The sequence below is a fragment of the Salmo trutta genome, chromosome 9 (assembly GCF_901001165.1).
Source record: "Salmo trutta chromosome 9, fSalTru1.1, whole genome shotgun sequence".
Classification (NCBI taxonomy): domain Eukaryota; kingdom Metazoa; phylum Chordata; class Actinopteri; order Salmoniformes; family Salmonidae; genus Salmo; species Salmo trutta.
Window position 1 is genome coordinate 38692812 of NC_042965.1, and position 23755 is coordinate 38716566.

Below are 23755 nucleotides of genomic sequence, written 5' to 3' on the forward strand. Positions count from 1 at the left end.
TGCTAACCGTATTGGCAGTAAAAGGGACGAGTTGAGTTTGATGCTAAATATGCATCCATTATTCACTGATTTCAAGATTTAACAGTGACTTCATTAACAGAGCTTCCATACCATATTATTATTATCTTGAAGCTAAGAGCCCCTGACTGAAACTAAACTGGCACTTTGAAAAGACGGATCTCTTAGCAGAGTTAGCTGTGTTAAAATAACATGTTTTTTCATCAGTTAGGCTGTCTAACAAGCAAACAGCACATTTCCAGATGAAAACCAACACACGAAGGATAGGATACTCTCTTGACGACACGCTTAACATTACCTTCCATCTTTATATCGAAGAATATTTCATTATCATTCTACACTCATGTCTGTGACATAACTAACGTTGCAGCTCTGATATAAGGATCTTCCGCTATAGTTAAACACGGCCTAGCACACACCAGTCCCCCAAATCATGATTCCTGGGCCAGAGAGAATGTCACAAGTTAATGGGTCCTGATTAATGCCACAGTGAGACCATGAAAGCCACCCGATCCCCAGGCTGGTCTAAATATCTATCTGGAGGAGGGAGGGACTGCTGTTGCTCTTGAAGTCCGGAGAGGAGAGGGCTAAAAGTGGAACGGGGTGGATTGCAGTCATCAACACCTAGCGTCATCATGGCCTTTGAAGTGGCCGTGGGTCTTTGACGGCTCCGCAGGGCAGGACGACGGGGGAGGAATCTGTGGCGCTCTGCTTGCCCTCCTCTCCAAAAGCCCCCAGAGCTGTGGAATGCAGTGCTAGCTGAGCGCGAAGCAGAACAAGGAGAGAAGCTGCTACCGCTGGTCTGAGGAATGTGATTAGAGCAGAGCACACACAGGAGGCCCACAACAGGCCTCTCTCCCTCCTCTCTGTGGATCTGAAGACTTGGCAACCTTTCAAAAGATGTTATCTACACTAAACTTTAATTTAATTGATCAATCTTATTCATGTCAGTCACTGTCACTATCAAAATAAATCCACCAGCTTCCATTGAAGTCAATCTTCTTTGACATTTCAATATTTGAGAGAGTGAGAGAGATTCTTCAAATGTAATTGCAGAATCCATAGACTCTAACCACTTCTGGGAAAATTGGAAAACATTAAACAACAACATGAAGAGTTATCTATCCAAAACGGAGATGTATGAATAAACCACTTCTCCAATCTTTTTGGCCCTATAACAAAGAACAAACAGCAAAAACATATAAATGATCAAATACAAATGTTAGAATCAACTATTAGCGACTACCAGAACCCACTAGATTCTCCAATTACATTGAATAACCTACAGGATAAAATACAAACCCTCCAACCCAAAAAGGCCTGTGGGGTTGATGGTGTCCTAAATTAAATTGTAAAATATACAGACCACAAATTCCAATTGGCTATACTTAAACTCTTTAACGTCATCCTTAGCTCTGGCATCTTCCCCAATATTTGGAACCAAGGACTGATCACCCCAATCCACAAAAGTGGAGACAAATTTGACCCCAATAACTACCGTGGGATATGCGTCAACAGCAACCTTGGGAAAATTCTCTGCATTATTAACAGCAGACTACTACATTTCCTCCGTGAAAACAATATTCTGAGCAAATGTCAAATTGGCTTTTTACCAAATTGCCGTACGATAAGACCACATATTTTTTTTTATTTTTACCCCTTTTTCTCCCAATTTCATGGTATCTATTGGTAGTTACAGTCTTGTCTCATTGCTGCAACTCCCGTAAAGACTCGTGAGAGACGAAAGTCGAGAGCCGTGCGTCTTCCGAAACACGACCCAAGCCGCACTGCTTCTTTGACACAATGCCCGCTTAACCCAGAAGCCAGCCATACCAATGTGTTGGAGGAAACACCATACACCTGGTGACCATGTCATCATGCACTGTGTGTGGCCCGCCACAGGAGTCGCTAGGGAATGATGGGACAAGGACATTGCTGCCGGTCAAACCCTCCCCTAAACCGGACGACGCTGGGCCAATTGTGCGCCGCCCCATGGGTCTCCCAGTTGTGGCCGGCTATGACAGAGCCTGGACTCAAACCAGGATCTCTTGTGCCACAGCTAGAAACTGCGATGCAGTGTCTTAGACCACTGCACCACTCGGAAGGCCCGACAGACCACATATTCACCCTGCACACCCTAATTGACTAACAAACAAACCAAAACAAAGTCAAAGTCTTTTCATGCTTTGTTGATTACAAAAAAGCTTTTGACGCAAATTGCCATGAGGGTCTGCTATACAAATTGATGGAGAGTGGTGTTGGGGGAAAAACATAGAACATTATAAAATCCATGTACACAAACAAAGGGTATGGTTAAAATTGGCAAAAAACACACATTTCTTTCCAAAGGGCCATGGGGTGAGACAGGGATTCAGCTTAAGCCCCACCCTCTTCAACATATACAGTGCTGTGAAAAAGTATTTGCCTCCTTCCTGATTTCATTTTTTTTGCACATTTGTCACACTCAAATGTTTCAGATCATCAAACAAATGTAAATATTACACAAAGATAACCCAAGTAAACACAAAATGAAGTTTTTAAGTGATGATTGTATTTATTAAGGGAAAAAAGCTCTCCGAACCATCATGGCCCTATGTGAAAAAGTAATATCCCCCTAAACCTAATAACTGCTTGTGCCACCCTCAGCAGCAACAACTGCAATCAAGCATTTGCGATAACTGGCAATGAGTCTTTCACATCGCTGTGGAGGAATTTTGGCCCACTCTTCTTTGCAGAATTGTTTTAATTCAGTATCATTGGAGGGTTTTTCAAGCATGAACTGCCTTTTTATGGTCACGCCACAGCATCTCGTGTTTCACACGCCTTGTTCTTGTCGTCTTTAGAAAACACTAACTGGTGCTCGTACTACACTGCAAGGAAGTGCTCACCTACATCACTTCTGGGTCGCAGAGTCGAGGGCATGCCGACCCTTGTGGGAGGAAAGGCAGAGAAGTGGTGTCTGGGGAGTGTGAGTGTGAGAGAGAGTGTGAGTGTGTGAGAGAGAGAGAGAGAGAGAGAGAGAGAGAGAGAGAGAGAGAGAGAGAGAGAGAGAGAAAGAGAGCAAGAAAGAGCGAAAGAGTAAGAGAGAGAGAGAGCGAGAGAGAAAAAAAAGAAAGAGGGAAAGAGAATGAGAGAGGAAGAGAGAAAGAGAGGGGTGCACGGACAGACAGACCACATCTGGAACTCATTTAATGTCACACGCAATTAACCTCTCCAGTACATTGAAATATACTGACATGAAACACCACTCTCTCTCTTCCAAACACACCCACTCTCCCTCTCCCACCCTCTCCATCCTTCCATGCTCTCTTTAGTTTCTGTGAATGGCGACAGGCATGTAGTCGGTGCTATCACCTTTCAACGCGACCAGGAGAGGAAATGGTTAGGAAGCAGTCGGGTTGAGAGGAAAGCCCTGATCCACCATCCAATAGAACGTTCAGACGGCAGGCACTCCAACTCCATCTAATGATATTCCAGAGGAAATGAGAATGTGAATAAACAAAACCATTTCCTGGGAATAACGCTACACACACAGAGAGAAAAAAGCGTGAAAAAAACTCTCTCACAAAGCTGGCATCTTTCTTTTTCTTCTATTTTAAAATGATTTTACCCCCTTTTTCTCCCCAATTGGTAGTAGTTACTGTCTTATATCATCACTGCAACTCCCGTACGGACTCGGGAGAGGCATGCATCCTTCAAAACACAACCCAACCAAGCAGCAACGCTCATCCAACCTGGTAGCCAGCCGCACAAATGTGTCAGAGGAAACACCGTACACCTGGCGACCTGGTCAGCGTGCACTGGCCAAACCCTCCCTAACCCGTACGACACTGGGCCAATTGTGCACCGCCCCATGGGCCTCCCGGTCGCGGCCGGCTGCGACAGAGCCTGAGCTCGAACCAAGAATCTCTGGTGGCACAGCTAGCACTGCAATGCAGTGTCTTAGACTACTGCACCACCCGGGAGGCCCAGCTGGGATCTTTTAATGTAGACTGTACTATAATGACTTTGTTTTACAAATCTTTCATTGAGAGTATTTTAACTTTTTGTATTGTTTGTTGGTTTGGCAATGCCACTGTCAGCCAGAGAAATATGCTGAGAGGGATTATTACCACAGCAAGCAAGGTACTTGGAGTCAAACAGACAGGCCTGGATGAGATCTTTAAGTCAGGGCCCTCCGCAAGGCTCACAAAATCATTTTAGACCCAAGCCACCCCTGTACCCAGACTTGAACTACTCCCCTCTGGGCGCAGGTATAGTGCACCCCTCAGCAGGAAAAACACAACTAGACAATCATTTGTGCCAGGTGTGATATCCCTCCTAAATAGCTCGGGCTAATGTTCCTATCGACTCAGTAAGGCCAGCAGGCTTTAAAAAAAGAAAAAATTATTGGTCGTATTGTCAATTTTGTTTTGTATTTAAACGCCACTTTAAACGTGTACATGACACTGCAACAAAATGTCCCCATGGGGACAATAAAGTCAGTAAGTAGGAGGGAGCTATCACACGATAAAGAAAGAGCGAGAGAGAGAAAGAGTAAGAGAGAGAGAAAAAGCGATGGAGAGAGAGAGAAAGATAGAGAGAGAGAGAAAGATAGAGAGAGAGAGTTTGAGTTTTAAATAATATATTAATTTTTTTGTGTCTGGGAGCCCACAACTGTGGTTTCCAGTTTACATAGAGTCAAATTAAGTTCATTCAGGGCCGTTGATGTGTCTGCTTGGGGGGATATACACGGCTGTGATTATAATCGAAGAGAATTCTCTTGGAAGATAATGCGGTCGACATTTGATTGTAAGGAATTCTAGGTCAGGTGAGCAAAAGGACTTGAGTTCCTGTATGTTGTTATGATCACACTACGTCTCGTTAATCATAAGGCATACCCCCCCGCCCTTCTTCTTACCAGAGAGATGCTTGTTTCTGTCGGCGCGATGAGTGAAGAAACCAGGTGGCTGTACCGACTCAGATAGCGTGTCTCGAGTGAGCCACGTTTCCGTGAAACAAAGAATGTTACAATCTCTGATGTCTGTCTGGAAACAACCCTTGCTCGTATTTCGTCTACCTTGTCAAGAGACTGGACGTTGGCGAGAAGTAAACTGTAAGTTTGTGAATCGCTTCCTTTTAGGTGGTTGTACAATTGAACAGCTCTTTTCTGGATTTGTAGAGAGATGAATTTGTAGAAGAGTCCCTAAAGCAAGCTGGTCCTGAGGCTATGTTTACAAACACAAGCAGACCCCACAGCAACACAATTAGACCCAACCAAATCACGAGAAAACCAAAAGATAATTACTTGACACATTGGAAAGAATTAACAAAAAAACAGAGCAAACTAGAATGCTATTTGTCCCTAAACAGAGAGTACACAGTGGCAGAATACCTGACCACTGTGACTGACCCAGACTTAAGGAAAGCTTTGACTATGTACAGACTCAGTGAGCATAGCCTTGATATTGAGAAAGTCCTCCGTAGGCAGACATGGCTCTCAAGAGAAGACAGACTATGTGCACACTGCCCACAAATTGAGGTGGATACTGAGCTGCACTTCCTAACCTCCTGCCAAATGTATGACCATATTAAAGACACATATTTCCCTCAGATTACACAGATCCACAAAGAATTAGAAAATAAATCAAATATTGATAAACTCTCATATCTACTGGGTGAAATAGCAGTATTCCATCACAGCAGGAAGATGTGTGACCTGTTGCCACAAGAAAAGGGCAACCAGAACAAACACCATTGTAAATACAACCCATATTTATGTTTATTTATTTTCCATTTTGTACTTTAACTATTTCCACATGGTTACAATAGTGTATTTAGCCAAAATATGACATTTCAAATGCCTGTTTTCCTTAAACACCTTTGTGACCGTAATGTTAAATGTTCATTTTTGTATGTTTATTTCACTTTGGTTTATTATCTATTTCACTTGCTTTAGCAATGTTAACATATGTTTCCCAAGCCAATAAAGTCCCTGAAATGAATTGAATTGAGAGAGAAACAGAAAAAACCACAGAGAGACAGCGAGAGACAGAGACATAAAGCGAGACCGAGAGAGACAGAGACATAGAGAGACATAGAGAGAGAGACAGAGACATAGAGAGACCGAGAGAGACAGAGACATAGAGAGAGAGAGAGAGAGAGACAGAGACATCAAGAGAGAGAGAAAGAGAGAGAGAGAGAGAGAGAGAGAGACAGAGAGAGAGAGAGAGAGAGAGAGAGAGAGAGAGAGAGAGACATAAAGAGAGAGAGAGAGACAGACAGAGACATAAAGAGAGAGAGAGAGACAGAGACAGAGAGACAGAGAGAGAGAGAGAAAGAGAGAGAGACAGAGAGAGAGAGAGAGACAGAGAGAGAGAGAGAGAGACAGAGACATAAAGAGAGAGAGAGAGACAGACAGAGACATAAAGAGAGAGAGAGAGACAGAGACAGAGACATAAAGAGAGAGAGAGAGAGACAGAGACATAAAGAGAGAGAGAGAGAGAGTAGCAGAGAGGGCCTCTGAGTGGTTCCCCAACTCCCACATCACCATCTCCACTCTGCTGCCCCGCAAAGACTTTCATCCCCGTACCATTCAGAAAGTCAACGCTGACATCACCAGAGGGTGTGGCCTACTCCCGAACGTACACGTTACTCACCACCCAACAATCACCCCAGAGCATCTGCACGACCACTCCCACCTGAGGAAGCAGACAGTAGGGATGTTTGCCAAGTCTCTAAAGGACGTGGCACTTGGTAGACTAACACCCCATGCCGCACTGGACAGAGGACCACCCAGAGACCCCTACCAGACCACTGCACCACCAAGGAGCCCCAGGCCCATTCAACGGCCCACCAGACCCAGCGTACCCCACAGGCCCCACCCACCACCAGAGCATCACCACTTCCATCGGCTTAGCCAGACCGGACCGGGCCCAGCCTACTACCCCACACCAGACCACCACCTCTACCAGACCAGAGAGGAAGCCCCACGGCCCAGACCTGCCCCCCCCCCCCCCCCCCTCCACAGGGCCCAGCCTACTACCAGACCACCACCTCTACCAGACCAGAGAGGAAGCCCCACGGCCCAGACCTGGGCCCCCTCCACTCCACAGGGCCCAACAGCAGGACCGGCCCAGCTACGCAGAGGTCGTCAGAGGACAGGAGAACCCTGTAGGATTAAGTGAGATTAAACAGCTCCTCCAATACATCTGCACTAAACTGCACTAAACACACACGGACGCATACACACACACACCACACACACACACACACACACCTACTGTACTAGAATTTACTTGTTCAATGAATAGGAATATTTATATATATATATAACAGAAAGAATGTTAGCTGTTATCCTGTTTATCTCTTAACAACTTATTAGTTAATAGTTACTGTATTTCTGACTGCTATTCTTTCTTTTTGCAACATGAAATCCCTATCAGTTAGCATGTGGAACATTCAGGGCCTAAACTCATCAACCTAGCAGTTAGCATGTGGAACATTCAGGGTCTAAACTCATCAACCTATCAGTTAGCATGTGGAACATTCAGGGCCTAAACTCATCAACCTATCAGTTAGCATGTGGAACATTCAGGGCCTAAACTCATCAACCTATCAGTTAGCATGTGGAACATTCAGGGCCTAAACTCATCAACCTATCAGTTAGCATGTGGAACATTCAGGGTCTAAACTCATCAACCTATCAGTTAGCATGTGGAACATTCAGGGCCTAAACTCATCAACCTATCAGTTAGCATGTGGAACATTCAGGGTCTAAACTCATCAACCTATCAGAAAGCATGTGGAACATTCAGGGCCTAAACTCATCAACCTATCAGTTAGCATGTGGAACATTCAGGGCCTAAACTCATCAACCTATCAGTTAGCATGTGGAACATTCAGGGCCTAAACTCATCAACCTATCAGTTAGCATGTGGAACATTCAGGGTCTAAACTCATCAACCTATCAATTAGCATGTGGAACATTCAGGGCCTAAACTCATCAACCTAGCAGTTAGCATGTGGAACATTCAGGGCCTAAACTCATGAACCTATCAGTTAGCATGTGGAACATTCAGGGTCTAAACTCATCAACCTATCAGTTAGCATGTGGAACATTCAGGGTCTAAACTCATCAACCTAGCAGTTAGCATGTGGAACATTCAGGGTCTAAACTCATCAACCTATCAGTTAGCATGTGGAACATTCAGGGTCTAAACTCATCAACCTATCAGTTAGCATGTGGAACATTCAGGGCCTAAACTCATCAACCTAGCAGTTAGCATGTGGAACATTCAGGGCCTAAACTCATCAACCTATCAGTTAGCATGTGGAAAATTCAGGGCCTAAACTCATCAACCTATCAGTTAGCATGTGGAACATTCAGGGTCTAAACTCATCAACCTATCAGTTAGCATGTGGAACATTCAGGGTCTAACTCATCAACCTATCAGTTAGCATGTGGAACATTCAGGGTCTAAACTCATCAACCTATCAGTTAGCATGTGGAACATTCAGGGCCTAAACTCATCAACCTATCAGTTAGCATGTGGAACATTCAGGGCCTAAACTCATCAACCTTTGGACTGAAGAGTTTAGTACTGGAGTTCAACAAAAATCTGAAAGATGTTGACGTCATCATTCTGCAGGAGACATGGTGTAAGGCTGACATTGTCACTTACTGTCCTACAGAGAGGTAATTGTGCCATCACAGAAACAGCTCTGTCAATAGAGGCAGAGACTCTGGAAGATTGATCATTTGGTACAAATCCGAACTACAAAATCGTATTGATCCCCTCAAAATTGGTAAATATCACAATTGGTTAAAACTTAAAAAAGAACTTGTACTGACAGAAAAAAATGTGTTCCTTTACGTAATATATACTGCTCAAAAAAATAAAGGGAACACTTAAACAACACAATGTAACTCCAAGTCAATCACACTTCTGTGAAATCAAACTGTCCACTTAGGAAGCAACACTGATTGACAATACATTTCACATGCTGTTGTGCAAATGGAATAGACAACAGGTGGAAATTATAGGCAATAACCAAGACACCCCAATAAAGGAGTGGTTCTGCAGGTGGAGACCACAAACCACTTCTCAGTTCCTATGCTTCCTGGCTGATGTTTTGGTCACTTTTGAATGCTGGCGGTGCTTTCACTCTAGTGGTAGCATGAGACGGAGTCTACAACCCACACAAGTGGCTCAGGTAGTGCAGCTCATCCAGGATGGCACATCAATGCGAGCTGTGGCAAGAAGGTTTGCTGTGTCTGTCAGCATAGTGTCCAGAGCATGGAGGCGCTACCAGGACACAGGCCAGTACAGGAGACGTGGAGGAGGCCGTAGGAGGGCAACAACCCAGCAGCAGGACTGCTACCTCCGCCTTTGTGCAAGGAGGAGCAGGAGGAGCACTGCCAGAGCCCTGCAAAATGACCTCCAGCAGGCCACAAATGTGCATGTGTCTGCTCAAACGGTCAGAAACAGACTCCATGAGGGTGGTATGAGGGCCCGACGTCCACAGGTGGGGGTTGTGCTTACAGCCCAACACGGTGCAGGACGTTTGGCATTTGCCAGAGAACACCAAGATTGGCAAATTCGCCACTGGCGCCCTGTGCTCTTCACAGATGAAAGCAGGTTCACACTGAGCACGTGACAGACGTGACAGAGTCTGGAGACGCCGTGGAGAACGTTCTGCTGCCTGCAACATCCTCCAGCATGACCGGTTTGGCGGTGGGTCAGTCATGGTGTGGGGTGGCATTTCTTTGGGGGGCCGCACAGCCCTCCATGTGCTCGCCAGAGGTAGCCTGACTGCCATTAGGTACCGAGATGAGATCCTCAGACCCCTTGTGAGACCATATGCTGGTGCGGTTGGCCCTGGGTTCCTCCTAATGCAAGACAATGCTAGACCTCATGTGGCTGGAGTGTGTCAGCAGTTCCTGCAAGAGGAAGGCATTGATGCTATGGACTGGCCCGCCCGTTCCCCAGACATGAATCCAATTGAGCACATCTGGGACATCATGTCTCGCTCCATCCACCAACGCCACGTTGCACCACAGACTGTCCACTCTGTAGAAGCCTGGGTCTGTGCGTTGTCAATGGTAGGTTACGGGGGGACTCTTTGGGGAGATTCACCTACTGCTCACCTCTTGGCCATAGTACAGTAGACTATATGATTACAGACATTGGCCCCTTCTCTCTCAGCTCATTCACTGTCAAGCCACTAACACCTCTGTCTGATCACAGCCAAATTATGTTGTTCCTCAAAAGAACAGACATGGAAACAACCACACATTCACAGCCCAGTAAGCTGTACAACATCAGAAATTCATTCAGATGGGCCCAAAACAGCTACAGAAGAATAGCAGAAAGCAACCTGTAACCAAAATATCCAAACACTCTTAGATAACTTTGTGGATACCACATTGACTCACAGTAAAGAAGGCATCAATCTGGCAGTAAAAAACCTCAACTATACATTCAGGCAAACAGCAAAAGAAGCACAATTGAAATTGACAAAAAACAAAACAAAAAAGATCACAGATGACAACTGGTTTGATGCAGATTGTAAAATTATAAGGAAAAAACTTACAACACTATCCAACCAAAAGCACAGAGACCCAAATAATGGTGAATTACGCCTTCATTACCGTGAGACTTTAAAACTCTATAAACGTACACTCAGAACCAAAAAAGCACAGTACAACAGCAAGCAGCTGACACTAATTGAGGAGTCCATATACACAAACAACTTCTGGCAAAATTTGAAAAAAATAAAAAAATCTAAACAATAGGAATTAGCGATACAAAATGGTGACATATGGACAACCCATTTTAAAACACTCTACAACACCGTTCAAATTGGCACAAATGCAGAACAATGCCAAATTCATGAGAAGTTGAATGGATTAGAAAAAGCTATAAAGGACAATCAAAATCCATTCGACTCCCCAATTACTGACCAGGAGCTCTATAAGAAACATCAGGCTCTCAAATTTAAAAAAGCATGCGGACCTGGTGGCATCCTAAATGAGATGCTCAAACTTACTAGCGCAAAATCTCAATTGGCTATATTAAAACTGTTTAATTTGATCCTGAGTGTAGGTTATTTCCATGACATCTGGAATCAAGGACTCATAACCCCAATCTTTAAGAACGGAGACAAATTTGACCCTAACAATTACAGAGGCATTTGTGTGAACAGTAACCTGGGGAAGGTTTTCTGTAGTATTATAAATGTAAGAGTTCTAAACTTCCTTAATAAGCACAATGTCTTGAGTAAAAGCCAAATTGGATTTATACCAAAACATCGCACAACTGATCATATTTACACCCTGTGCTTTTCCACCAAAATAATACCAAAATATAATAGTTCTAAACTTCCTTAAGTTTAGAACTCTTATAAGTTTAGAACTCTTGCTTTATCGACTTCCAAAAAGCATTTGATTCTATTTGGCATACAGGACTGTTCTACAAAGTTATTGAAAGTGGTGTAGGGGGTAAAACATATGACATAATTAAATCAATGTGTCCTGGCAATACGTGCAGCATTAAAATTGGCAGGAAAAGAACAGAATTCTTTAACCAGGGGTGGGGCCTTCGTCAGGGTTGCAATCTGAGCCCTGCACTCTTCAATATTTACATCAACGAATTGGCCATTATTATAGAAAAATCCTCAGCCCCTAGTGTTAGTCTCCACAATTCAGAAGTTAAATGCCTACTCTTCGCAGATGACCTATGCCTGCTGTCACCCACAGCACAAGGCCTACAGCAGAGCCTGGACCTGCTAGAGCAGTACTGCCAGACCTGGGCCCTGGCAGTAAACCCCAAAAAGACTAAAATAATGATTTTCCAGAGAATATCCAGATCTCAGGGAATTAGACCAAAGTTCTCAATTGGTACAAAATATATAGAGTACTGCACACACTATAATTGCTTAGGTTTAAAAATAAGCTCAACTGGACAACTTAACTGAACTGAGAGAGAAAGCACGCAGCGCATTCTACGCCATTAAAAAGCAAATTCAAATTGAAATACCTATTAAAATTTGGCTAAAACTAATTGAATATGTCATTGAACCAATTGCACTTTACGGCAGCGAGGTGTGGGGTCCACTTGCAAAACAAGATTTCATCAAATGGGACAAACACCCCATTGAAACCCTGCATGCAGAGTTCTGTAAGATTCTCCTACATGTCCAGAGGAAAACTACAAACAATGCATGCAGGGCAGAATTAGGCCAATATCCACAAATAATAAAAACTCAAAAAAGAGCAATTAAGTTTTGGAAACATCTAAAATACAGTGACCCCCTCTCATATCATTACCAAGCCTTGCAATGCCAAGAGCTGAGCAAAGAAAAGAGTCCCCTCATCCAGCTGGTCCTGGGACTGAGTTCACAAACCTGTTCTACTAACACACTGAAGCCTCAGGACCAGAACATCCAATCAATCAGAATAAACCAAATTACAACACAGTCAAAACAAAACTACATTGCTTATTGGGAAACACAAGCACAAACACAAAGCAAAATGCAGTGCTATCTGGCCCTAAATCGTCAGTGCACCGTGGCTAAATATTTGACTATGGTTACTGATCAAAACCTTAGAAAAACCTTGACAAAGTACAGGCTCAGTGAGCACAGCCTTGCCATTGAGAAGGGTAGACACAGGAAAACCTGGCTCCCTGTAGAGGAAAGGCTGTGCAACCACTGCACAACAGCAGAACCTGAGACGGAGCTACATTTCCTGACTAAATGTAAAAAATATAAAACAATTAGAGAGTGTCATTTTCCCAAATTTGAAACCCTTATTCAAGGTTTCAAAGACCTCTCTGATGAGGATAGGCTACCCTTCCTGTTGGGGGAGGATGCAGAGAGCTGTGTGTTGGCAGCACACTAAATTGCTGCCTGCCATAAGTTGAGGGACAGTGTCTGACAGACCAATAAACCTGCACATGTCCTCCACTGTATGCTTATTGTTATTGTTGGTTATTTTGACCCTTGGTTATTGTTGTTACTGTTGTCCCGTTGACAATTTTGATTCTCATTTTTATTTATTTTTTATATTGTAAATATCCAAAATAAGCTTTGGCAATATGTACATTGTTACGTCATGCCAATAAAGCAAATTGAATTGAATTGAGAGAGAGAGACAGAGAGACAGAAAGAGAGACAGACATAGAGAGAGAGAGAGAGAGAGAGAGAGAGAGAGAGAGAGTGTCACGTCCTGACCAATATAAGTTGTTATTTTCTATGGTAGAGTGGTCAGGGTGTGACAGGGGGTGTTTTTGTTTTTGTTCTATGTTTTCTCTTCCTATGTTGTAGTTCTAGTTTGTCTATTTCTAGGTTGGGGTTTATTGGGTTGACCTTCAATTGGAGGCAGCTGGTCCTCGTTGCCTCTAATTGGAGGTCATATTTAGTAGGGGTGTTTCTGCATGTTGTTTGTGGGTGATTATCTTTTGTGAGTGTGTATGTTCCTCCTGCGTCACGGTTTGTTGTTTTTCCCTTCAGTGTTTTGTTAGTGCATTTCAGTTTCACGTTTAAATAAATATGTGGAACAATGACGACGCTGCATCTTGGTCCGCTCCTTCGAACAGCCGTGACAGAGAGAGACATAGAGAGATATATATATATATATATATATAGAGAGAGAGAGACATAAAGAGAGACAGAGACAAGGTTGGTTGCAGGTCTGTCCAGTTGCCAGAGAAACAGAGAGCCAAACGAGCCATAGCCCAGGCCAGTCAAGACCCCTTGAGGGAAGGACCTTGGACGACCCACACAGGAACACCGGAAGCTATTTGGAAGTACTTCAAACCAGAGAATTCTGTCTCTTTGCCATGGCTGGAGGGGGTTATTGTGACTGGAGGGGGCGGTGTGTGTGTGTGTGTGTGTGTGTGTGTGTGTGTGTGTGTGTGTGTGTGTGTTGCATTATAAAAACCATCAGCCATAGCTTGGCTTGTTTCTTCTTCTATATTGGAATCAGAAGACAACTTATTCTGCATGAATAACAACCATATCACAGCCTTGGACACTACACTGTCACAGTGGGTGTGTGTACTATGTCACAGCGGTTATCCTATGGGTGTGTGTACTATGTCACAGCGGTTATCCTATTGGTGTGTGTACTGTCACAGCGGTTATCCTATGGGTGTGTGTACTATGTCACAGTGGTTATCCTATGGGTGTGTGTACTGTCACAGTGGTTATCCTATGGGTGTGTGTACTATGTCACAGCGGTTATCCTATGGGTGTGTGTACTATGTCACAGTGGTTATCCTATGGGTGTGTGTACTATGTCACAGCGGTTATCCTATGGGTGTGTGTACTATGTCACAGTGGTTATCCTATGGGTGTGTGTACTATGTCACAGTGGTTATCCTATGGGTGTGTGCACTATGTCACAGTGGTTATCCTATGGGTGTGTGTACTGTCACAGTGGTTATCCTATGGGTGTGTGTACTATGTCACAGCGGTTATCCTATGGGTGTGTGTACTATGTCACAGCGGTTATCCTATGGGTGTGTGTACTATGTCACAGCGGTTATCCTATGGGTGTGTGTACTATGTCACAGTGGTTATCCTATGGGTGTGTGCACTATGTCACAGTGGTTATCCTATGGGTGTGTGTACTGTCACAGTGGTTATCCTATGGGTGTGTGTAATATGTCACAGCGGTTATCCTATGGGTGTGTACTATGTGCAGTAACCCTAGTGAAGGGGCAGGACTTTACAATAAATCTGTACCACTTTCAGCAATGGAATATCAACAAGGTTTTAAACAAATGTGGTGTTTCCCAAACTACTACCAAACTACACAGACAAAGGGAGAAGCTCAATTGCATATTCCTCACGTTCTCTCTCCTCACCTGCTTCTCAAAACCCAATGGAGGAGAAGGTCAGGCAGGAGAGACCTCTGGCTTTTTCATCCAATGGGTTTTGAAAAGGAGGAGAGAGGATACAATCGAGTTTTCCCAGAGAATGCAACCGGGTCTCTCTGTATTGCCAATTCTACTACTCAAACAATAAGAGATCTTTGAAACTATTACCTAAGAAGACACAAAGATGGCAGTTTATTTTGACCAGATGAGATGAGTTATAGAGGGGACAAATCTCCCGACATGAAACGTGAAACTAAACTAGGTAGCATCCGATCTGCCAGTGGGAGAGCAGTTTTCAGCACTTTTATTTCCATGACTGATCAAAACAAATGTTTCCGGCCTCCCAAGTGGTGCAGTGGTCTAAGGCCCTGCATTGCAGTGCTTGAGGCGTTACTACAGACCCGGGTTCAATCCCAGGCTGTGTTGCAGCCGGCCGCGACCGGGAGACCCATGAGGCAACGCACAATTGGCCCAGTGTCGTCCGGGTTAGGGGAGGGTTTGGCCGGTCGGGATGTTCTTGTCCCATCGCACTCTAGCAACTCCTTGTGGCGGGCTGGGCGCATGCACGCTGACTTTGGTCGCCAGCTGTACGGTGTTTCCTCCGACACGTTGGTACGGCTGGTTTCCGGGTTAAGCGAGCTGTGTGTCAAGAAGCAGTGTGGCTTGTCAGGGTTGTGTTTCAGAGGAGCATGGCTCTCCATCTTCGCCTCTCCAGAGTCCGTATGGGAGTTGCAGCGATGGGACAAGACTGTAACTACCATTTGGATATCACGAAATTGGGGAGAAGGGCTAAAAAATAAAAATGTACACATTTTCTCTCTTGTCCCACTGCAGCAGACATATGTGACTTGTTTCAGGAAACTAGGTGTGTTTCACGCATCACTACTTCACAGGAGAGGCATTTGAATTTAAACATGTTTTTGGAATATGCTAACTTTCATTTGCCTTAATAACAAACTTGTATGTCATCTGTAAATATGAATACAATTGTTAAATTACGAGCTTAGTTGGTTTAGCCACAAAAAAAGACAAAAAGACAGGAACCTTCCCGCTAGCCATGATTGGCTGAGATAATGGATGGGCTGGACATGCCGAGAGATGAGTTCTGCTTGGTCTGCCATGTAGCTCGCTTCTGTCTATAATATGAGCTGGTCAGTATGTGTAGGTAATCCTTTCTACCGTGGCTTTATTGAAAGATAACACGTAGAACTGCAAAAGTGTTGCTCCCCTTTCTGAAAGACCGAGTTTTGAAATCAGTGGAATGCCCAGTGGAAGCAGAGTATGATAGCTAAAGAGACAGAGAAAATGATGCCGTTTGATTGCAAATATGCAGACGGAGTCAAAAAGAGAACACACAGAAGTCTGTTGTATAAAACACCTGTCTCTGGATTACATCTTCAAATTAAGGGAATACCATAGCATCCGTGACAGAGAGGGAGAAGCATTCATCCATGTATATGGGTAAGAGAGTCTAGCTAGCTGCACTTTCAGATATTATACTTTTCAAATTTTATCAAAAGGTTGTTTTCATTTCACGTTAAAGCATACTGTTAGCTAGCTGGCTAACGTCAGCTAGCTGTTTCGCTAGCTAACATTACATGTATGATCTGTGTAGTAATATTATTTGTATCTTGTATTGCTAGTCATAGCCAAATGCTAGCTAGCTAGCTAGTTAACATTGGACCTGGTAGGTTAGCTACCTGCAGATTGATGCAGGGTAGTAACGTTATGAGTTGGGATTATGGTTAATTGTTTAGCTAGCTAACTAGCTAGCTACATGTCTAAACAAAAGGCTGCACTATGCAAGTAACCATTTCATTGTACCGTTTACACCTTCTGTATCCTGTGCATGTGACAAATAAACTTTTATATTTGATAAGGATGTGTTTACCAGACAAGGTAATGTGAAGTACAACATGACCTACACCAAAGTCAAATTAGGATATAACGTTAGGCCAACGAGACAGTGTCCAATTTAAAACATTCTCAGGTAGAATGCCATGATTTTATTTCATCACACTCACAACCATAAGTTATATTCTGTAATTGGCTCGCCATTAACTTGTAAATATGATCTTGTTGTGAGTTTGTTTTCTGTAATATTAAAATATAAATTAGGTAAAGTAAAGACATTGTCAGCTATATGATATGGTCATTATTTGAAATGTCTAGACTGCTAACTTAACGTTAGCTAACAACGAACCAAAACATTGTTTAGAAAGTTGCTTTTAATTGCCTGGTTTGCTAGATTGACATTTACTAAATTCATTTTTAAACGGATGGGTTGATTGGTGTTAAATACACCAGTTATGCTATCTTGGACCACCAGGCTGCTGATGTCATGCAGCTTGTAGTTTTTGTGTTTATACTGTTTCATAACAATGACGACAAGTTTGATGTCGGACGACAATAAAACGTTTGATGTTACTGTGGCAACTGTCGATATACGTAGTATAAACCAGCTTTTAGTCTTAATCTTGTTTAGTACATGGCCTCATGTGAATCCTTAAAGAGATGGGTGTGGCTAAGGCTTAAGAGGGTACGAATGATGCTGAATTGGGTGTAGATAAAGAAGAGCTCTCCAGTAGGTGTAACAAAACATTTAAGGGCCATTTTCTCAAAAGTTGATCAACTTTCAAAGCAGAATTACTTTACCATTGTGTAATGAACGACACTGCAGAAGAGAAGCAGGTACAGGGAGTTGACATTTAATTAGTAACGCACATGCAACAGGATAGGAACAGCATCAGAACTGGGAAACACAAAAACAGATGACAATCAATGCAGCAGCGGGGAACAGACCTGGGGAACTGATAAATATAGGGGAGGTAATAATCAGGTGATTGAGTCCAGGTGAGTCCAATATCGCTGATGCGCATGATGAGGGAAGGCGGGTGTGCGTAATGATGGTGGCAGGAGTGAGTAACGCAGGGCAGCCTGGTGCCCTCGAGCGCCAGGGGGGGAAGAGCGGGAGCAGGTGTGACACATTGTTCCTCAACTGTAGTGTATGATATACCATATCTAGCTTTGAGTCTATACTTTTAAGAAACACAATTAGGAAAAACACATTTTGCTACATAAGACCGAATGGAGCTGGTCGGTCACATATGGTGAGCAATATGTTTGGAACATCAAATTGCAATAAAAATCACAGTATCGAATCGCACCACATATAGAATCGTGATAATCGCAATACATATTGCATCGGCACCTAAGCATGGTGATAATATTGTATCGTGGGGTCCCAGCCCGAATCCCTTTAGTGCACTACCCAATGGGCCCATTGGTCAAAAGTAGTGCAATATATAGGTATTAGGGTGCCCTTTGGTACATATCCAGAGAGCCTCTCCCTTCTCTTCCATCACTCTCTCATTCTCCCCAATGATCAGGTTAGACAATTCCACAGTAACAGTATGATGCGGAGACTCTGTTCTCTTTAACAAAAAGGTATGCCAAAAAAATAAAAACTACCGTATGATTGTGAAGTTAAACAAACCATACAACTCTGTGTACAAGGAATTTGGCGCAATAACTCACATCTTAGTAATACCAATATCCTGGAAGAAGAACAAGAAAAAGAGAGGGAGGGAGAGAGAGAAAAGACAGAGGGAAGAAAAATCCTATCTGAGAGATTAATTGGCAGCATCCAACCGAGGCTGTGCTGGGTTCAGCGTGTGCGTGTCTGTGTGCATTGGGTTCCATGGCTCCCTCCCTCGCCCCTATCTTACCCACTCGTCTCTTGTTCTAAAGTAAAGAATGACTCAGTTCCAAACGGCACCCTGTTCCCTATATAGTGCCCTACTTTTGAGACCAGGGCCCATAGGGAATATATGGGGAATAGGATTCCATTTGGGACGAGCCCATGTCTGTGATACTTGACTAGGAGGAATCTGGAGTCGTTGCAGGGTTCTTTTGTACTTAGCGCTTGCTGCGCTGCACAGAGAACCCATGTGTCAGTGCCAAAACGGGATTTCTTTCTTTTTTTCTTTACCCCTCCCTCCTCTCCTCTTCCCTCCTTCCCCCCTCACTCCTTTATCTCTGTCCTTTGCCCATCCCCCCCATCCCAAGCGCAAACCACTGAATCAGAAATTGTTCCCACTTTTTCCTCTAAAGGGTACAGCTAGAGAAAGAGATGTATTCAATGTAGCCCTGCTATAGTTTAGTGTACAGAGCCATAAAGAGAGGATTTTGGATGGTGGGGGTGGGGGTGGGGGTGGGGGTGGGGTGGGGGTGGGGGTGGGGGTGGGGGTGGGGGGAGGGTGAGTTTGACCCTTGGAGATTTTCTTTAACCCATTATATCAGCTTTTATTCTGCTAAATGGACTCGGAGGCCTTGGCCATTGTGAGAAGAAAAAACGACCTAAACTGACATTCAGAAGGATTGTGGTTGGTTGTGGTCAGGAATAGATAAGGGAGATTCTATCCTTTCTGAACATCCTGAATCACTAAGAGGGGCTTACTTTTATTCAACAACATAACCAGCTAGAACCAGACACTTAGACTTTTTCTACATTTTGTTACGTTACAGCCTTATTCTAAAATGGATTTAATACTTTTTTTCCCTCATCCATCTACACACAATACCCCATAATGACAAAGTAAAAAAAAGTTTTAAATATTTTTTTTGCAAATGTATTAAAACAAATATCACATTTACATAAGTATTCAGACCCTTTACTCAGTACTTTGTTGAAGGACCTTTAGCAGCGATTAGTCTCGAGTCTTCTTGGGTATGACACTACAAGCTTGGCACACCTGTATTTGGGGAGTTTCTCCCATTCTTCTCTGCAGATCCTCTCAACCTCTGTCAGGTTGGATGGGGAGTGTCGCTGCACAGCTTTTTTCAGGTCTCTCCAGAGATGTTTGACCAGGTTCAAGTCCGGACTCTAGCTGGGCCACTCAAAGACATTCAAAGACTTGTCCCGAAGCCACTCCTGCGTGGTATTGGCTGTGTGCTTAGGATCATTGTTCTGTGGGAACTTAAACCTTCACCCCATTCTGAGGTCCTGAGTGTTCTGGAGCAGGGTTTCATCAAGGATCCCTCTATACTTTGCTCTGTTCATCTTTCTCTCTATCTGGACTAGTCTCCCAGTCCCTGCGTCTGAAAAACATATCCACAGCATGATGCTGCCACCACCATGATTGACCGTAGGGATGGTGCCAGGTTTCCTCCAGACGTCATGCTTGCCATTCAGGCCAAAGAGTTCAATCTTTGTTTATCAGACCAGAGAATCTTGTTTCTCATGGTCTGAGATTCCATTAGATACAGTACAACAATCAACACATAGCATGCAGACAGAGTAACATAGGCCAAGCAACATGTAGCATGCAGACAAAGCAATAGCACAAAAAGAAACAAAACAAAATACATAAAAGCAACAAAGTGTTTACAATGGTGGTCTCCAAATTGCAGAAACATCTCAAGGATGATCAATGGAAACAGGATGCACCTGAGCTCAATTTAGAGTCTCATAGCAAAGGGTCTGAATACTTATGTAAATAAGGTATTTCAGTTTTTTATTGTTTATAAATTTGCAAAAATGTCTAAAAACCTGTTTTCGCTTTGCCATTATGGGAGTTTTGTGTATAGATTTATTAGGAAATGTTTTTATTTCATTCAGAATAAGGCTGTAACGTAACAAAATGTGGGAAAAGTCAAGGGGTCTGAATACATTTGCATGCACTGTAAGCGTGCCAAAACCTACTACTGTAGTTCTTTTATGGCTGGTTATGACGCCTACATATGTATCATAACCCACAAAACCTACCACACAAGGCAAAACATTCCATTACACCATAGCCTACTTGTCAACAGTATGTTTATGTTATATAATAATTTCTGAAATTCACCATTTTAAATTATCATTGTAATTGCATACAAATTGATGTCAGACATGCACCTACCCCAATGCTCTGTTGCTGATGACTGGGATGAATGGAGGAGAAGATTTCAGGAGCAGGACAAGACACCCTCTTTTTGACTTATGACTGACATAAGGGCATGTATGTGATAGGTCTATCTGGCTATCATAATGATTCTTGACAGTATCATAAAGTGTATTTTCTTAGTCCAAGTAAAGTGAAACGGGAGGGTCATAATGCTTCTTGACAGTATCATAAAGTGTATTTTCTTAGTCCAAGTAAAGTGAAACGGGAGGGTCATAATGCTTCTTGACAGTATCATAAAGTGTATTTTCTTAGTCCAAGTAAAGTGAAACGGGAGGGTCATAATGCTTCTTGACAGTGTCATGAAGTACATTTTCTGCAAATGATGTAAAATATGACGAAAAAAACATGACTCTAAAGAATGAATTACAACAGCAACAAAGGACTTAAGAAACAGACTTTCAAACGAAAGGACATTTCTTGGCAAGAAAAATACACATTTGAATGTAGGTGTCATAACTAGCCATAAAATAACGCAATATATGTCACAACAGGTGTAAATATATGGGTCATGACAGTCTTATGACCATATTATGACAGGTTATGACATATGCCATGGTTATGACCGTGTCATAACGTTTTATGATGCTGGTGTCAAGTAAAGTGTTACCTAATTCATTTAGTGTTGTTTACACTCTTCCAAATTGTCAGAAAAATTATATTTACAATAATAACCCTCCTTTTTCTTGATCTCCTTATTGCTATTATTATTATTGTAAAGATCATCATTATAATAAGTAATGTGTTAATCATTCGTAGGCTTATATAAGAAGGCTTATATATTAGTAGGCTTATATAAACACCATTGAGCTGTAGGCCAAAGAGTGCATCCTGTTAAGTCTTAACACTGTAATTTACTTAAGCCTATATTTCAAAACTTCTATACTGTATCAATCATTAATTGGTTCATGTCATCACCCAGTGTAGGAGTCATTCATGATTTCAAATGCAATCAAGCATTTGAGTTTTAAAAGAAAACAATGTGATCTTTGAATAATTAGCGTAAACAATAAATAAACCTTTCCATTTTGGAAAATGCACTCACGAATGAATGCGACTGTTTTAAGTCTTTGCTGTAACAAAGGCTTTACAACAGAAAAAAAACATTACAACAGACTCTCTGGTACGCTTATATTTATTTAGTGTTTACGTTATTCCAAACGGTCAGAAATTATTTTAGTAGTCTATACAGCACCTCTTTGACACATAATATGAACTAAGCGCTTTCTCCTTACCTTCTTTTTCTTGATTTCCAGTATTTTCCACAACTAGTCAAATTTATTCCACACTTCTGACTTCCCCTTTACCTCCTGAGCAACCAGTAAACATTCCACCGTTTCAAGTTTTTTTGTCATGTCCTCTGCATCCAATTTCCTGTCATGCGATACATAAAGTACATGAGTCATGTAAAGAGAGCAAGCGTTGAGGGAATAGGCTATGTTTTTCCTCAACAAATGAGGGATTTCAGGAACAGAACGTTTCAGTCAGAAATGGCTGTCATTATGTTACAGCTTCGGTAAAAAACGATAACCACTGTTGAAGTTCTGTAGTGGTCATTGCAGCATGGAGGAAAGAGAGACAACGGGTGCTAGTCACAAAGTCTTTTTTAACACAGCACAGCAAGTCTGAGCACAACCAAATCAATTGCGGTCGGACTCCCTCTAGTCCTTTCTGTGTCTTAACTATTTCATCAAACAGTGTCAGACAAGTGCATATAGTTGATTTGATGAAAACACTTAGGATGTGTCTGAATTAGGAAAATAAACATGTACAATTCTTTTTACCAATAGATTGGTCAAAAGAACAGATGACTAATGGACAACCAAGTTTGTTATTTTTGCCGGGGAGAGCCATAATAAATATATGTATACAGTTGAAGTCGGAAGTTTATATACACTTAGGTTGGAGTCATTAAAACTTGTTTTTCAACCACTCCACTAATTTCTTGTTAACAAACTACAGTTTTGGAAAGTCGGTTAGGACATCTACTTTGTACATGACTCAAGTCATTTTTCCAACAACTGTTTACAGACAGATTATTTAACTTATAATTCACTGTATCACAATTCCAGTGGGTCAGAAGTTTACATACACTAAGTTGACTGCCTTTAAACAGCTTGGAAAATTCCTGAAAATTATGTCATGGCTTTAGAAGCTTCTGATAGGCTAATTGACATCATTTGAGTCAATTGGAGGTGTACCTGTGGATGTATTTCAAGGCCTACCTTCAAACTCAGTCACTCTTTGCTTAACATCATGGGACAATCTAAAGAAATCAGCCAAGACCTCAGAAAAAACATTGTAGACCTCCACAAGTCTGGTTCATCCTTGGGAGCAATTTCCAAATGCCTGATGTTACCACATTCATCTGTACAAACAATAGTATGCAAGTATAAAGAGCCATGGGACCACGCAGCCATCATACCGCTCAGGAAGGAGACGCGTTCTGTCTCCTAGAGATGAATGTACTTTGGTGCGAAAAGTGAAAATCAATCCCAGAACAACAGCAAAGGACCTTGTGAAGATGCTGGAAGAAACAGGTACAAAAGTATCTATATCCACAGTAAAACAAGTCCTATATCGACATAACCTGAAAGGCCACTCAGCAAGGAAGAAGCCACTGCTCCAAAACTGCCATAAAAAAAAGCCAGACTACGGTTTGCAACTGCACATGGGGACAAAGATCATACTTTTTGGAGAAATGTCCTCTGGTCTGATGAAACAAAAATAGAACTGTTTGGCCATAATGACCATCGTTATGTTTGGAGGAAAAAGGGGGACGCTTGCAACCCGAAGAACACCATCCCAACTGTGAAGCACGGGGGTGGCAGCATCATGTTATGGGGGTGCTTTGCCTCAGGAGGGACTGGTGCACTTCACAAAATAGATGGCATCATAAGGTAGGAAAATTATGTGGATATATTGAAG

General features: G+C 42.7%; 1 protein-coding gene across 3 annotated transcripts in view; it reads right to left on the minus strand.

Moving 5' to 3' along the window:
* LOC115200516 (E3 ubiquitin-protein ligase znrf3-like) overlaps positions 1-23755 on the minus strand; it is a 185544-nt gene that overhangs the window by 114158 nt on the left and 47631 nt on the right. The window contains exon 1 of one of the 3 annotated variants that reach the window (XM_029763644.1): positions 3373-3559. The exons of the other annotated variants lie outside the window; for them this stretch is intronic. The gene's annotated coding sequence lies outside the window, so the exon portion shown is untranslated. Of the gene's footprint in view, positions 1-3372; positions 3560-23755 lie in introns of those variants that run through there. 3 annotated transcript variants of the gene reach the window in all.